Source organism: Oncorhynchus mykiss, chromosome 6 (genome assembly GCF_057628025.1).
Source record: "Oncorhynchus mykiss isolate SJ-2025 chromosome 6, ASM5762802v1, whole genome shotgun sequence".
Classification (NCBI taxonomy): domain Eukaryota; kingdom Metazoa; phylum Chordata; class Actinopteri; order Salmoniformes; family Salmonidae; genus Oncorhynchus; species Oncorhynchus mykiss.
In genome coordinates, this window is record NC_143027.1 from 72,815,371 (window position 1) to 72,832,926 (window position 17,556).

Sequence of the window (17,556 nt, forward strand, 5' to 3'; positions counted from 1 at the left end):
CTCTTGTCAGGACCCCAGCTGTCTACCCTCGGAACTCCCTGCTGCTCCATGATTTGGTGGGAAAAGGAGATGATATGGGATTGATATGAATTTGTTTCTGATGACAGGTTCGTCCTGATTCATACGTCTACATTTTAGCAGAGACATGTTGATTATTTAATATGAAATAGTGACTTAGTATAGGATTTAGTGCCAAAAGACGTTTTCTGCCTCGGCTGTTCTGTAAACTGTAAGTGGTTGGAATCAGCACAACCAAATGTAATGCAACTCTCTGCAGAGGACACGCCATCATAACTTTGTCATAATAATCCACTGTCCAAAACTCTCCCGTAGAGTTCGGAGGCAGAGTTATAGTTGTAACTCTCCCCCGTAGAGTTCGGAGGCAGAGTTACAGTTGTAACTCTCTCCCGTAGAGTTCGGAGGCAGAGTTACAGTTGTTTATTGTTTGGTACTGTGTGTTGTCATGGTTAGATGATGACGTGAGCAGTAATTGTCTTTTCTCAAATCTCATTTGCTCCGTTTCCAGATAACCATCAGTTTTACCATATTTGAAAAACACATTTGTTTGTGTGGAGTAATAGTTTGTGTAGAGTAATAGTTTGTGTGGAGTAATAGTTTGTGTGGAGTAATAGTTTGTGTGGAGTAATAGTTTGTGTGGAGTAATAGTTTGTGTGGAGTAATAGTTTGTGTGGAGTAATAGTTTGTGTGGAGTAATAGTTTGTGTGGAGTAATAGTTTGTGTGGAGTAATAGTTTGTGTGGAGTAATAGTTTGTGTGGAGTAATAGTTTGTGTAGAGTAATAGTTTGTGTGGAGTAATAGTTTGTGTGGAGTAATAGTTTGTGTGGAGTAATAGTTTGTGTGGAGTAATAGTTTGTGTGGAGTAATAGTACTCTGGTCATTTCTTCAGTCTTTGGCTCTCAAAGGGAAATGTCATTTATGTTACAATGACACACTATCCACTGTTGGTATTTTTTGTTTTGAATGGTTTAGGTCAGGTGATAATTACAGTGTTATACTACATTATATTAGAGGGAAAAACAAGATACTGAATAAACGATGTGATTCACATAATATCACATAACATACCAATGCATACTGGTGGTCTGCAGTCAATGTCTTGTGGCATAAAACATGTCAACTGGTCTTTTGAGCATTTCTGGGCAAGATAAACCAACAGGATTCAAAAGCTGCGGATGTGGCCCTTGTGGGTGAAGTCAATTGAGAGGTACACAATATGCCATGTTTTCTTATTTTACCTGACGTGAGGCGTTCTCCCACAATGAATGCACAGTCACACCACCACCACCAGGTCTGGAACTGAACTATAACTACATAATGAACCATCTGGTCTCTGATGTTGGACTACAGCATTGCACACAAACACAGACACACACGCAGCAGACCACAAGGGCCTGCACACTGTCTCCAATCACACATTTACACGCATATACACGTGCACACACTCTCTTACACTCCCTGACACACATGCACGCACGCACACACACACACACACACACACACACACACACACATACACACACACACACACACACACACACACAGAGAGAGAGGCCTGTTGATGTGTGTGAAACACGTAGGTGGATCTCTGCAGTGCGTCTTAATGAGCTTTCAACTGCATATAGTGTGTTTTGAAGGCTCCTTTCAGGGTCTTGGATTGGACGCCGCCCGCCCATTGCCTGCCAGGAAGTGTGTCTGATGTGGAGTCTGAATGCTCCGCAGACTTCCTGGTACTGACGCATGCCCATGGTGTAATGTCAAACCCTACCTTGTCTTAACAGCTCCTCAGCCTCAATCTAAACCCTGACCCCAGATCATCCACAGAGCCCCACCACGTCACCCTTTCAACCCCATCACCATGCCCATTCTGAGACCTGCTGGGCCGATGGGGTCAGCCAGCGCCTCACGTCAGCCCTAAAGAAAGAGGAAAGAGAGAGGGTGGCTCATGTTATTCAGAATAGCAACCAAAGTGAATTAAATGAAGCCTGTCTGTTCCTGAAGTCTCCTTCTGAGGAAACGCTGACAGGTTCCAGAGCCCTGGTCCAGTCCAACCAGACTGCAGAGAGACACCACAGAGGACTGGTCCAGTCCAACCAGACTGCAGAGAGACACCACAGAGGACTGGTCCAGTCCAACCAGACTGCAGAGAGACACCACAGAGGACTGGTCCAGTCCAACTAAACTGCAGAGAGACACCACAGAGCCCTGGTCCAGTCCAACCAGACTGCAGAGAGACACCACAGAGGACTGGTCCAGTCCAACCAGACTGCAGAGAGACACCACAGAGCCCTGGTCCAGTCCAACTAGACTGCAGAGAGACACCACAGAGGACTGGGGAGTTCTGGGACACACAGGAATCACAATAGACCCTTCTCTTCAGGGAAATACACCAGACATCAGCATGTGTGTTCAGCTATAAGCATGCAAGTCAGAAATGCTCTCGCACACTGTTTGGGCTAAATCTGTGCACGCTTGCTCATGCACATGAAAGCATTCTGCACTGCGCATTATTTTTGGGGCGCAGTCATATAGCTAATTTTGTCTATGATCTGTAATTGCATATCCTGTGTTTCTCATAACCATTCCATTACCATAGGTTCAGTCATACTGTGTTTTTCAGAGCCTTCCTCCTCCTCTGTCCCTATGATTTATGTGGAGCATATGTGTTTTATCTGTGATACAGTGTGATGTAGGCTCTCTTTTTCAATCATCCTCTCCCAGTCCCTCTTTTTTTCCTTCTGTATGCTGAGATTTTCCCTGGAGAAAGGAGTAGTTCTTGATCGCATTAATATTACTACTCACCTCCCCTTCCTTTCTTAGGCAGAGATCATTTTAATGCTCTCTTAACCTAGTTAAAAAACTAATTGTCCACTTTCATCTGCTGCATATTTATCCAGGTAGCTGACCATCTACTCGAAGAGCTCTGCTTCAGAGATTTCAACAAGCTCGTGGACTGATACCATCACCAGGAATGAGGATACCTCCAAAAACATGTTTCTCGTTTGACTCGTTTGGATGAAATGTCCATTTCTGTTATCTGCAGATCAGTTTTGTTTTGTTTTTCTAAAGTGGATAGATTTCACCCGAGGTAACAGTGGAAGTCTAAAACCCTCCATAAAGCTAGAATACAAACACCGGTCTGAAGCGGAGGCTCTTCGGCTCCAAGTTTGGGTTTAGATTTCCATCTGAATTGATTAAAATCTGAATTTCAAGTAAACATGACATATTCCATCTGCTTAATTGAAAAAACAAGAGAGTTTTGATGACAAGAGCAGAATGTTTTAAAGAAATGCACAGCTAGGTATTTCAGGTCAACTCATCACTGTCTTTTCTCCTATCCTCCTGTTGTGATCTAGTTGAGACCCTCTTTGTGTGGCCCAGGGGTTTTTATTGGCAGAGCACACAGAAATATCACAAAGTGCTTTGATGCTGATTTCAAATGAGACCTAAATCGAAGCACACAAAACGTGTAGTCCAACATTGAGCGTGGCAGGTCACAGACTCCCATTCTACTATGTGACCCCTCCATGTGTGTCCAGGCTTGGATCTGAGATGGGAGAGCAGTGCAGTTGGATCACAGTGGGTGAGCTCAGATTTAGTAGGAGACAGTCACACCTCTGGATGGAGTCAATCACCCCCAGGGGAAAGTCTGAGATCCAGCACAGGGTGTGAGATCCAACCCTGCCTCTAAGTTCGTAGGAGACGAGAGGAGGAGAGAACCAAAGATCCAGTACCCATTGGGACCCATTTACTTTCTGCCCTGCAAGATTTAATCATTGATGATCCCTATTTTCTGCCTTGTAGTAGTAATAGGAGTATCATTTTATGTCATGTATGATCTCTTCAAGGGACACATGTTTGAAAGGCCATCTGAAAAGAATGCCATCTCACAAAAAAGGAATGGTAGGAGACAAGGGAGTGTGCAACACACCTCTTGTCTATCTTCAGGGAATGAAGAGTGTTGAAGGATTTCATGCACAGTGACTGCACAGTACCAGAACCAGAAGTGCTCTAGTATAGAAAATATGGTGATGGTTTAAAATAGGAGATAAGGTAATGGCCTAAAACATAAAATACATAGACACATTACACAAAATATGTTGATGTACCCTTGTGCATGGCACTTAAGCCTAATTTGCTCCAGGGGCTCTGTACACGATAGCTGACCCTGTAAAACAACACATTTCTCTGTGTATGGAACAATACAACCCTGTTTTTTGTGCATGTTTTACATTTCCATCCTTAAAAAGCTAATAGACAAATGTTAAAATATGACAAGAAAATTATTATGTAGTATAATTTTCAGTAGTTATTTTGGGTATATGAGTTGTAGTATATTAAATGTTTTCCCCTGGAAGTGTAACTGGACCTGGAGAGGGATTAATGATGAGTGACAGATGAGCTTCAAAGCCAGTCTCCGAGCCGGTCACATGACTGTGAACCTCAGTCAGGTTCCTGTCCCTAGGCAGGCATCCCAGTAGTTCCCATGATGCCCTCTGGGCCTGGCTCAGTTTGATGGCAGCGCCAGGCCTGCTCTGGTTTCACCTTGCCAGATAAGATCGGCGCGTGTGGATTCCTCAGCTCACTGACCAACGCAGGTTACCATTGACCCCTTGGAGCAGCATAAATAATGCCCCAGGTTTGGGGGTTCAGGAGCCAAACTCAGTCACGCAACACTACAACAGGAAGCCAGGGTCAAAGCTAGGCAATTCTTCTCCTGTTGGTATGATTTAACTGATTTTACACAGTCGTCTAAACTTCTTTGCTTACAGCAATCCAGACCATCTCTCTCCTCTCTCTGTCTCTCTGTCTCTCTCTCTCTCTCTCCCTCTCTTGATAAGTGTTGTAATGTATCTCTGTGCAGGGCCTGCTTGGGCCTCACAGGCAGAGGAGTCTGCTTTGTGTCGGCTGAGAGAGAGAGAAAGAATATGGGCCCCACCAGTTATGGTTCTCTCCTAGTCAAGAGTACACTAGGCCCCTCAGTTACTCAGCCTGGAGAGGCCTGCTGAGGAATAACGGAGTAGAAGAGGCAAGGATTAGAGGGGCATCTCACAGAGCTCTTTTTATCTTTTTATTTCTCTCTCAATTAACTTGCTACTCCCTGCGGTCTGGGGAATATATGGTTCTTTACTTGGAGGAGGATTTGTGCTCGTGTGAACGACATATAAAAAAACTAGGGATACCAACTCAGATATTCAGCATCAGAGAGCATTCGCATTAAGAAAATGTAGAAAAGCTGTGTGCTAATTTCAACCGCAAAGAGCATGTGCTGTGGATCAGAAAGGACCTCAGTTATCCATGTGCCTCATAATGAAACACTCTTCCTTCAATGTCATCCATCTCTCTTTTACTTTAGGGAGGGCATTCTCTGAGTGTCTCTTAGGTGGCACACTAGGTGCTGTGTTCATATCAGACATTACATTAAGCTAATTATGTAATTCCCATTCCCATTTTCACAACTTTCACAACCTTACCCCAAGAGTAGCAGTTGAACTACAGTATACAAGGCATGGTGAATAGAAGTTCAACATCTTATATCAACACATTTTTATCAAATGGTAAATAAATCAGATGTGGCAGCAGAGGTTATTGAAGTCAGTGAGGCCAATCTGTGGGGTCTCCTTTAGGGTGATGCTGAGGGACCCGCAATGCTGGGGAAAGAAAGTCAGCTAATCCTGCAAGCAAATGGGAAGCATACATACACCCAAACTAGAGAGAGGGACACCCCTTGCTTACAAGGAGTATAGGACATATCTCATACAAGGCAGCTGGTGAACATACCCCCCCCCCCAACCAACAGCCTCCCATTCCCCCCATCAATAGAGGAGGAGATCAGGCCTCCACTCTCACTTCCCTCCTGGGGAAAGGAATATTTATCTTTTTGATTTCAATCTTGGCACCAAATGCTGCTCCTAGCTTCCTCCATATGGGCAGCCATCCCTGGATCCTCATAAAGACAGACACACAGGGCGAGGGGGAGACACAGAGATAAAGAGAGTGAAAGAGAGAGTTAGCTAGAGGGAGGGTCTGTGTGGAGGCCGAACACAGGCCCCTGTCCCAAGCTGCACATGGATGGATGTGTACCCTGATGGATGTCTGTGGTAATTACCAGCTGGGATTATCCCCCCCCCCCCGGCAGGACACCATGTCATCCCTGAGTGGTGCACGTGGCAGACAGACCAGGGGACAACAGACAACAGGCTCACTGAGCATCAGTCTGCTGCCTGGTTAGTAGTAAACACACTCCTATGAACTCACCATGTTATGACTGGCCAGTGGTTTCAGCTGGTCACTCTGTACGATAAGAGACTCTTATAGCCTCTTTGAAAACATACAAACTACCAGAGCCTTTGCTGGTTTGGTCTTGTAACATCTGAAATCCAGAACATGGTTGATTTGGGTTTGAAATCTAAAGCTAGGGAATACATCATATTGAGCTGAGATCCTAAAAACAGATTAATGCATGGAATTGTAAGCAATTCTGAACCAGCCCCCAACCAAAACCTCACTGTATTTGCATGATGGTGCATAAAATGGGCCTTGTATAATAATGATAACGATGGGTAGATACAACCATGGACTTTGTTTTTCATCTCTCTCTGCTGCACATATGGCCCATGAATTATCAATGTAGTTTGGCTAATTTAAGGGAGACTCTTGGTGGGGTACACACATCCCCAAACGACTCGAGGAGTTGAAGATCCTGCCTTTACCTCCGCATAGAGGGAGAGAGAGAGAGAGAAAGAGAGATGTGAGGGGGGACAAGAGCGTGAGAGAAAGAGAGATAAGGAGTCCCTTGGTTTTAACAGTGTTTTAAATTAGCTAAAATCTAGCGATTCCTTATCTCTCTCTAACACTCTTTCTTTTCCCCCCCTGCCACACCTGGTCACATGTGGTGAATACAACAGGTGTAGACTTTACTGTGAAATGCTTACTTTATTTATTTCACCTTTATTTAACCAGGTAGGCAAGTTGAGAACAAGTTCTCATTTACAATTGCGACCTGGCCAAGATAAAGCAAAGCAGTTCGACACATACAACAACACAGAGTTACAGTGCCTTGCGAAAGTATTCGGCCCCCTTGAACTTTGCGACCTTTTGCCACATTTCAGGCTTCAAACATAAAGATATAAAACTGTATTTTTTTGTGAAGAATCAACAACAAGTGGGACACAATCATGAAGTGGAACGACATTTATTGGATATTTCAAACTTTTTTAACAAATCAAAAACTGAAAAATTGGGCGTGCAAAATTATTCAGCCCCCTTAAGTTAATACTTTGTAGCGCCACCTTTTGCTGCGATTACAGCTGTAAGTCGCTTGGGGTATGTCTCTATCAGTTTTGCACATCGAGAGACTGAATTTTTTTCCCATTCCTCCTTGCAAAACAGCTCGAGCTCAGTGAGGTTGGATGGAGAGCATTTGTGAACAGCAGTTTTCAGTTCTTTCCACAGATTCTCGATTGGATTCAGGTCTGGACTTTGACTTGGCCATTCTAACACCTGGATATGTTTATTTTTGAACCATTCCATTGTAGATGTTGCTTTATGTTTTGGATCATTGTCTTGTTGGAAGACAAATCTCCGTCCCAGTCTCAGGTCTTTTGCAGACTCCATCAGGTTTTCTTCCAGAATGGTCCTGTATTTGGCTCCATCCATCTTCCCATCAATTTTAACCATCATCCCTGTCCCTGCTGAAGAAAAGCAGGCCCAAACCATGATGCTGCCACCACCATGTTTGACAGTGGGGATGGTGTGTTCAGCTGTGTTGCTTTTACGCCAAACATAACGTTTTGCATTGTTGCCAAAAAGTTCAATTTTGGTTTCATCTGACCAGAGCACCTTCTTCCACATGTTTGGTGTGTCTCCCAGGTGGCTTGTGGCAAACTTTAAACAACACTTTTTATGGATATCTTTAAGAAATGGCTTTCTTCTTGCCACTCTTCCATAAAGGCCAGATTTGTGCAATATACGACTGATTGTTGTCCTATGGACAGAGTCTCCCACCTCAGCTGTAGATCTCTGCAGTTCATCCAGAGTGATCATGGGCCTCTTGGCTGCATCTCTGATCAGTCTTCTCCTTGTATGAGCTGAAAGTTTAGAGGGACGGCCAGGTCTTGGTAGATTTGCAGTGGTCTGATACTCCTTCCATTTCAATAGTATTGCTTGCACAGTGTTCCTTGGGATGTTTAAAGCTTGGGAAATCTTTTTGTATCCAAATCCGGCTTTAAACTTCTTCACAACAGTATCTCGGACCTGCCTGGTGTGTTCCTTGTTCTTCATGATGCTCTCTGCGCTTTTAACGGACCTCTGAGACTATCACAGTGCAGGTGCATTTATACGGAGACTTGATTACACACAGGTGGATTGAATTTATCATCATTAGTCATTTAGGTCAACATTGGATCATTCAGAGATCCTCACTGAACTTCTGGAGAGAGTTTGCTGCACTGAAAGTAAAGGGGCTGAATAATTTTGCACGCCCAATTTTTCAGTTTTTGATTTGTTAAAAAAGTTGGAAATATCCAATAAATGTCATTCCACTTCATGATTGTGTCCCACTTGTTGTTGATTCTTCACAAAAAAATACAGTTTTATATCTTTATGTTTGAAGCCTGAAATGTGGCAAAAGGTCGCAAAGTTCAAGGGGGCCGAATACTTTCGCAAGGCACTGTACACATGGAGTAAAACAAACATACAGTCAATAATACAGTAGAAAAATAAGTCTATATACAATGTGAGAAAATTAGGTGAGATAAGGGAGGTAAAGGCAAAAAAAGTACTTACGAGCCCTTACCAAGGATTTTTTTAAAATATTGTAACCCAAGAGGAATAAAATACACAAGAATTAAGCTATATACAGGGAGTACTAGTACAATATTACTGTGCAGGGGTACGAGATATTTGAGGTAGATATGTACATAAAGGTAGAGTAAAAGGTACCAGGCATCAGGATAGATAATAATACTACTAAATTAAAGAACAGAGTAGGGCTAGCATTTGATGAGTGAGAAAGTGTTTCAGTGTGTGTGTGTATGGGTTTGTGTAGTGTATATAGTGTATATATAGTCTTATGAGTATGCATAGAGTCAGTGCAAGCAAGATGGTGTTAGTGCAGATAGTCTGGGTAACCATTTAAATAACTATTTAGCAGTCTTATGACTTGGGGGTAGAAGCTGTCTCGGAGCCTGTTGGTCGGAGAGCCGATGCTTCAGTACCATTTGCAGGATGGTAGCAGATGAACAGTCTATGGCTTGGGTGGCTGATGTCTTATGCAATTTTTCTTGCCATCCTCTGACACCGCCTAATATTGAGGTCCTGGGTGGCAGGGAGCTCAGCCCCAGTGATGTATTGGACCGTCCGCACCCCCCTCTGTAGCCCTTTGCGGTCGAGGGCGGTGCATTTGCCATACCAACCGGTGATGCAGCCAGTCAAGATGCTCTCGATGGTGCAGCTGTAGAACTATGAGTGGAACCAGAGAGATTCATACGAGATGTAGGAAATACAAAATAATATGGAGAGCTGATAATGGAGAGAACCTAGAAAAGGCAGAAAGTAAAGGAGAGGTGAGGAGAGACACAGAGACACATTGTGAAAGGGAGAGGAGAAGAGAGGAGTAACCGGCGGGGCAGCTGTTGAATTCCTGCACCCGTCTAGGCTGCACTGAGAGTGGAGTTGGGCTGAAGTGTTTGTGGGGCTCCTGTGGTTTTTCAGCCTATAAATCCTCTGCACGTATTTAATCCAGTCAGAATGTGCAGCAGGAGAAGAGCGCTGAAGGATGTATGACCATTACTCAGCGGCCCACATCAGAGAGAGGAGCTGGGGATCCATAAACTCCCACCTCCCCTGTCTCCGGCAGCCCAGGAGAGGGCCAGACTCTGGGGATCACTGTTGAGATGTCTGGTGTTCTGGAGGCCTGAAAAGCTCCATGTACTCGCAGGTCCTTCACCAATTGATTCAAAGTGTTAGACATCCTAAATCTGACTCTTCAGACAACCCTTCTCTGGCCATCTGATTCATCAACTAGGACTATGAGAGAAAGTAAGGCAAGAAAAATAATAGATAAAGGAATAAGTCAGATGTAGGATTAATTATTGCCAATATAGTGTTTCAAATACATCAGGACATGAATATCGAGTAACACTTGCGGTTACTGTCCCTACCGGTTCCTCTATTTCCCTCCTCTTGTGTCTCTCACAAACTGTGCAGTTTCGCTTCTCTCCTCCCAATCTGTGATATTAGCGCCATCTTCTGTCTATAGGAGCTATCAACAGGCGAATCTCCAATTGTTCAGTTTGTGTCTGACTTCAGACAAACACACTGGTCTAGTTCATCGTCTTTACCTCATTTTCCATGAGGCTCATCCGTTGACTCTGTGATCCACTCCTGTCCTGAATGGCTGCTGAATAGTGATGGAGTAGTGATGTAACAGACATGATCTCTTAAATAAACGCTCCTCTGTCTCAACAGGGTTCAGTTTCTCTCAGGCTCAGCCCTCTCAGGCTCCGGGAAAGACCTGCGATTGGAACCAGACGCCCTTCATGTCGTTTATTAGAGGTTTACATTCTGTTTATACTCTGGAAGCTATGATGAAAACAGAAGTCTCTCGTGGCTTTCCATCTGAGACTCGATGAACTCCAGCGACAGAGGGTTTTATTTGGGGCAGACGTGTGTCAGGCCTGTGCACTTGTTCAATGGCCTGACTGAAGACAGGTGTCTCCAAGCACTTTCAACAGGAGGGTAACACAGGGGTTCTGTGTTGCGGATTCATGGCCATATCCATTCACAACAGAGGGACTGGGTGGGTGTTGCCCCCTTAGGAGACAGCAAACTCTATGAGAGATAGGCTATACAGTGGGGCAAAAAAGTATTTAGTCAGTCACCAATTGTGCAAGTTCTCCCACTTAAAAAGATGAGAGAGGCCTGTAATTTTCATCATAGGTACACTTCAACTATGACAGACAAAATGAGAAAAAAAATCCAGAAAATCACATTGTAGGATTTTTAATGAATTTATTTGCAAATTATGGTGGAAAATAAGTATTTGGTCAATAACAAAAGTTTATCTCAATACTTACAATATACCCTTTGTTGGCAATGACAGAGGTCAAACATTTTCTGTAAGTCTTCACAAGGTTTTCACACACTGTTGCTGGTATTTTGGCTCATTCCTACATGCAGATCTCCTCTAGAGCAGTGATGTTTTGGGGCTGTTGCTGGGCAACACGGACTTTCAACTCCATCCAAAGATTTTCTATGGGGTTGAGATCTGGAGACTGGCTAGGCCACTCCAGGACCTTGAAATGCTTCTTACGAAGCCACTTCGTTGCCCGGGCAGTGTGTTTGGGAACATTGTCATGCTGAAAGACCCAGCCACGTTTCATCTTCAATTCCCTTGCTGATGGAAGGAGGTTTTCACTCAAAATCTCACGATACATGGCCCCATTCATTCTTTCCTTTACACGGATCAGTCGTCCTGGTCCCTTTGCAGAAAAAACGCCCCAAAGCATGATGTTTCCACCCCCATGCTTCACAGTAGGTATGGTGTTCTTTGGATGCAACTCAGCATTCTTTGTCCTCCAAACACGACGAGTTGAGTTTTTACCAAAAAGTTATATTTTGGTTTCATCTGACCATATGACATTCTCCCAATCTTCTTCTGGATCATCCAAATGCTCTCTAGCAAACTTCAGACGGGCCTGGACATGTACTGGCTTAAGCAGGGGGGACACGTCTGGCACTGCAGGATTTGAGTCCCTGGCGGCGTAGTGTGTTACTGATGGTAGGCTTTGTTACTTTGGTCCCAGCTCTCTGCAGGTCATTCACTAGATCCCCCCTTGTGCTTCTGGGATTTTTGCTCACCGTTCTTGTGATCATTTTGACCACACGGGGTGAGATCTTGCGTGGAGCCCCAGATCGAGGGAGATTATCAGTGGTCTTGTATGTCTTCCATTTCCTAATAATTGCTCCCACAGTTGATTTCTTCAAACCAAGCTGCTTACCTATTGCAGATTCAGTCTTCCCAGCCTGGTGCAGGTCTACAATTTAGTTTCTGGTGTCCTTTGACAGCTCTTTGGTCATGGCCATAGTGGAGTTTGGAGTGTGACTGTTTGCGGTTGTGGACAGGTGTCTTTTATACTGATAACAAGTTCAAACAGGTGCCATTAATACAGGTGGAGGACAGAGGAGCCTCTTAAAGAAGAAGTTACAGGTCTGCGAGAGCCAGAAATCTTGCTTGTTTGTAGGTGACCAAATACTTATTTTCCACCATCATTTGCAAATAAATTCATTAAAAATCCTACAATGTGATTTTCTGGAGAAAATAAATGCTCATTTTGTCATAGTTGAAGTATACCTATGATGACAATTACAGGCCTCTCTCATCTTTTTAAATGGCTGACTAAATACTTTTTTGCCCCACTGTATAGGCAGTCGTTATGCTGAGTAACCATTTGGTATGCTACAATTTATAATCAGACATGAGTTTCTCTGATGTGTATGCCAGGCCATGTACCCTCCTGGTGCATGCACACATACAGAGCCATCCTCATACCTAGGCAAAGGGACAGAATTCTGGAACCGTTCATTTTGTGGATGGAGCCAGTTCAGTACTCATTCTATTTTCATTCCTTCTTTCACTTCTTTCCTCCCTCTTTGCACACAAAGAGGACATCATCCCTCTCATGTGGTCGTGATCCTTTCACAAGCCAAACGCTAACCATTTATTTATGTCTGTTAGCGCTGTTTCTCCAACTCCCCCAATTACGACACTTAAACATTTTCAGGGACCTCACGTGCAAAACCAAAAACATAGCAACCATGGATGCAATTATCTTTCTCAGCAGTGTTCCAGAAGAGCGAGAGACAGAGAGACAGGCAGAGCGAGAGAGAGCTGTGATCATTCACTCACTGGCTCAGAGAAAGAGAAGGATTACTAGAACTGGAGCCTGAGGAGGGGATGTCAGATGGGGGCGGGGCTCTTTAGGAGCTGTCAGTGACACAGGGCGCTCAGATGGAGAAGCTCCCATGACAGGCACAAGCAGGGGAAAGGTAATGGGGAATGATTTGAGCTTCAACTTAATTCCACATGAAAGCCTTTTTAACCACAAGACAGACTCGATTCTCTTTTCAGATGTATTCTCTTTTTTACATCCATCCACAGCAGCTTCCATAAATAGCCTATCAAAGCACAGCTCAACAGTTGCGCAAGCGCTTTCTGTCAGGGGACAATATTCAGATCATCAATTCAGCTCTTATGGAAGGTTCTCAAGCATCTCTCAGGGCCCAGATGTGTTAGTAATGCCAGTTTGAAATTAACAGTCTCTTACTGCTCCTCCTTAATCAAATTACAGTACATTTTACCCTCAATATCAGGGGTGTAGTTAGTTTTTATCCATAAATAATGAGTTTTGGTCAATAAGGGGAGCAGATCTCACACAGACTCTCATATCTCTGGCCATCCATCTTAAAGATTAGACAGTAAGAAGATCTGCGCCAAACCAGACTACATTGAAGAATAACAAACACATAAATTAACAGAAGACAGGAGAGACATACAGCTGTTCCAAACCCCAACGATGGGGAAGAGACAACAGCTGCTTGTGTGTGGCGGCACGGTGTGTCTTCAGGACTATTTTACATTTGGGTATGTTATTGCTCACTGTTCTTGTGTTGTCCAAGGCATAGATCGCTGTATCACACCGACCTGGACAGACAGACGTCTCAGCAGCATTGCTGTGTATCAAACCATGATCCAGGATACAGAGAGGGAGATAGAAAGAGACTGAAGGGAGAGATACTGAATGTCATCACAAACCACCCACTATTTCTGGCATAGGCACATCAAGAGCTGTTTAACAACATGTGGGCTGCATTATTTGATCAGAAAAATATATAAAACTAGTTGAATAAGTGTTTAATAACATACAAAGAAAATCAAAACGAGCTATGAAAATGTGGCTAAGCATTTGTTACTCTTTATTGGAAATCAAGGGCCATCAATTTACAGTACTGTAAATCACCTCAATGTCTTTATAGCCAGAGTGGGAAAACTCATGGAATTTAATTGAAATGGGTAAATCTAGAATTAGATCACGGTCCCAGGGTTCAATGACCAAGTAGCCTGCCTGCTGTTCCTGACCTGAGCAGTAGTACGTCATTGTCTCACCCTGCTGTCATAATCGCTATGGTGGCAGAGCAGCCATCGGAGGGTAGGCTACAGTGTGGCTGACCCATGAGGTAGGCAGATGTGGCTTCTGGGGTGGCAGAAACAATAACGCCAAGGGAAAGAACCCATGGGAGTGATAGGGAAGGTAATCAGGAAGGTGATGGAGTCCAGGTGAGTCTGATGAGGTGCTGGTGAGCGTAACGATGATGACAGGTGTGCGTAAAAATAAGGAGACTGGTGACCTCGACCACCGGAGAGGGAGTTTACGTGACAGTACCCCCTCCCTGACGCACGGCTCCAGCCACAGGACGCTGACTAGAGGGATGGTCACAGGGACCAGGACTGGGCCAATTGCTTCTGCTGAGGCGCGGGAATCTGTCGAGCCGGTTGAGGCATGGGAGCCTGCCAAACCATCCGAGTCTTGTGAACCTGTCGAGCTAGCTGAGGCATGGGAGCCTGTCGAGCTAGCTGAGGCATGGGAGCCTGACAAGCTAGCTGAGGCATCCTTGGTAGCGTCGGCCACAGACACTTGACGGGCCAACTGAATCTTGTAAACCCGACGAGCCAGCTGAGGCATCCGCGGTTGCTCCAGTAGCGGCACCCGGCGCGACATCACCTAAAAAAACAAAACACTCCCTAATGCTCCCCTTTGGTGAAGCGTTATTCTGTAATGTGTACGCTAAGAATCGGGAAATAAGTACAGGGAGTGTATTTAATAAATAAACAAAATTGAACATAACAAGAGTAGCGTACAGACATTAAACACAGGAACAGAAAAAATAATGCCTAGAGAAAGAACCAAAGTGAGTGACCGGTATAGGGAAGGTAATCAGGAAGGTGATGGAGTCCAGATGAGTCTGATGTGGTGCTGGTGCGCGTAATGATGGTGACAGGTGTGCGTAATAATAAGCAGAATGGCGAACTCGAACACCAGAGAGGGTGTATACGTGACACCTCTCATATGGGTGAAGTGTGTATGGGAATGAGTGTATCTAGGAACATCTGTGTGCCTGTATATTTGTATGTGTGTGGTGGATTAGGTGCATGAGTGTGTATCACCATTGATGCTGTACCAGAAAGTTCTTTGGTCATAAACATCACACTGCTTCTGACTGCAGGCACTGCTATTGTGCCACCTTTGACATTTAAAGAGTAATGCGGAATCATTTTCAGACAGCAGAGAACTTCCTAATGGCCTTGGGGCCCAAGCTCCCTGCCATCCAGGACGTCTATATCAGGCAGTGTCAGAAGTTGGCCCGAAAAATTGCCAAAGACTCCAGCCACCCAAGCAATAGACTGTTCACTCTGCTTACCATCCCGTAAACAGGACCAGAGCAACGGCTTGCAGATCAACAGACTCCAAGACAGCTTCTACCTCCAAGCCATAAGGACTGCTAAATAGTTAATTAATAGTTAACCGGACATTCTGCACTAACCCTATGCACACCCACAAGACTATTTGCTCTCAGAACAGCCTCAATTTGTTGGGGCATGGACTCTACAAGGTGTCGAAAGCATTCCACAGAGATGCTGGCTCATGTTGACACCAATGCTTCCCACAGTTGTGTTAAGTTGGCTGGATGTCCTTTGGGTGGTGGACCATTTTGTAGCATTAGTCTTATTATAAAATGGATTACATTTTTCAATATACACACAAAATACCCTACACACAATACCCCATAATGACAAAGCGAAAACAGGTTATTAGAAATGTTTAGAAAAATAAAAACAGAAATACCTTATTTGCATAAGTATTCAGAACCTTTGCTATGAGACTCAAAATTGAGCTCAGGTGCATCCTGTTTCCATTGATCATCCTTGAGATGTTTCTCCAACTTGATTGGAGTCCACCTGAGGTAACTTAAATTGATTGGACATGATTTGGAAAGGCACACCCCTGTCTATTTAAGATCCCATAGTTGACAGTGCATGTCAGAGCAAAAACCAAGCCACGAGGTTGAAGGAATTGTCCGTAGAGCTCCGAGACAGGATTGTGTGGAGGCTCAGATCTGGGAAGGGCACCAAAACCCATCTGCAGCATTGAAGGTCCCCAAGAACAAAGTGGCCTCCAATATTCTGTATACTTCTGGCCCTTCTTTGGACACTGTGTTAACAACCCTCCAGGCAAGCTTCAATGCCATACAACTCTCCTTCCGTGTCCTCCAATTGCTCTTAAATAGTAAAAAGTAAAACTTAAAAAGTAAAACTAAATGCATGCTCTTCAACCGATCGCTGCCTGCACCTGTCCAACAGCACTACTCTGGACGGCTCTGAGTTAGAATACGTGGACAACTACAAATACCTAGGTGTCTGGTTAGACTGTAAACTCTCCTTCCAGACCCACATCAAACATCTCCAATCCAAAGTTAAATCTAGAATTGGCTTCCTATTCCGCAACAAAGCAACCTTCACTCATGCTGCCAAACACACCCTTGTAAAACTGACCACCAATCCTCGACTTCGGCGATGTCATTTACAAAATAGCCTCCAATACCCTACTCAACAAATTGGATGCAGTCTATCACAGTGCAATCCGTTTTGTTCCCAAAGCCCCATATACTACCCACCATTGCGACCTGTACGCTCTCGTTGGCTGGCCCTCGCTTCATACTCGTCACCAAACCCACTGGCTCCATGTCATCTACAAGACCACGCTAGGTAAAGTCCCCCCTTATCTCAGCTCGCTGGTCACCATAGCATCACCCACCTGTAGCACGCGCTCCAGCAGGTACAGTGCCTTGCGAAAGTATTCGGCCCCCTTGAACTTTGCGACCTTATGCCACATTTCAGGCTTCAAACATAAAGATATAAAACTGTATTTTTTTGTGAAGAATCAACAACAAGTGGGACACAATCATGAAGTGGAACGACATTTATTGGATATTTCAAACTTTTTTAACAAATCAAAAACTGAAAAATTGGGCGTGCAAAATTATTCAGCCCCCTTAAGTTAATACTTTGTAGCGCCACCTTTTGCTGCGATTACAGCTGTAAGTCGCTTGGGGTATGTCTCTATCAGTTTTGCACATCGAGAGACTGAAATTTTTTCCCATTCCTCCTTGCAAAACAGCTTGAGCTCAGTGAGGTTGGATGGAGAGCATTTGTGAACAGCAGTTTTCAGTTCTTTCCACAGATTCTCGATTGGATTCAGGTCTGGACTTTGACTTGGCCATTCTAACACCTGGATATGTTTATTTTTGAACCATTCCATTGTAGATTTTGCTTTATGTTTTGGATCATTGTCTTGTTGGAAGACAAATCTCCGTCCCAGTCTCAGGTCTTTTGCAGACTACATCAGGTTTTCTTCCAGAATGGTCCTGTATTTGGCTCCATCAATCTTCCCATCCATTTTAACCATCTTCCCTGTCCCT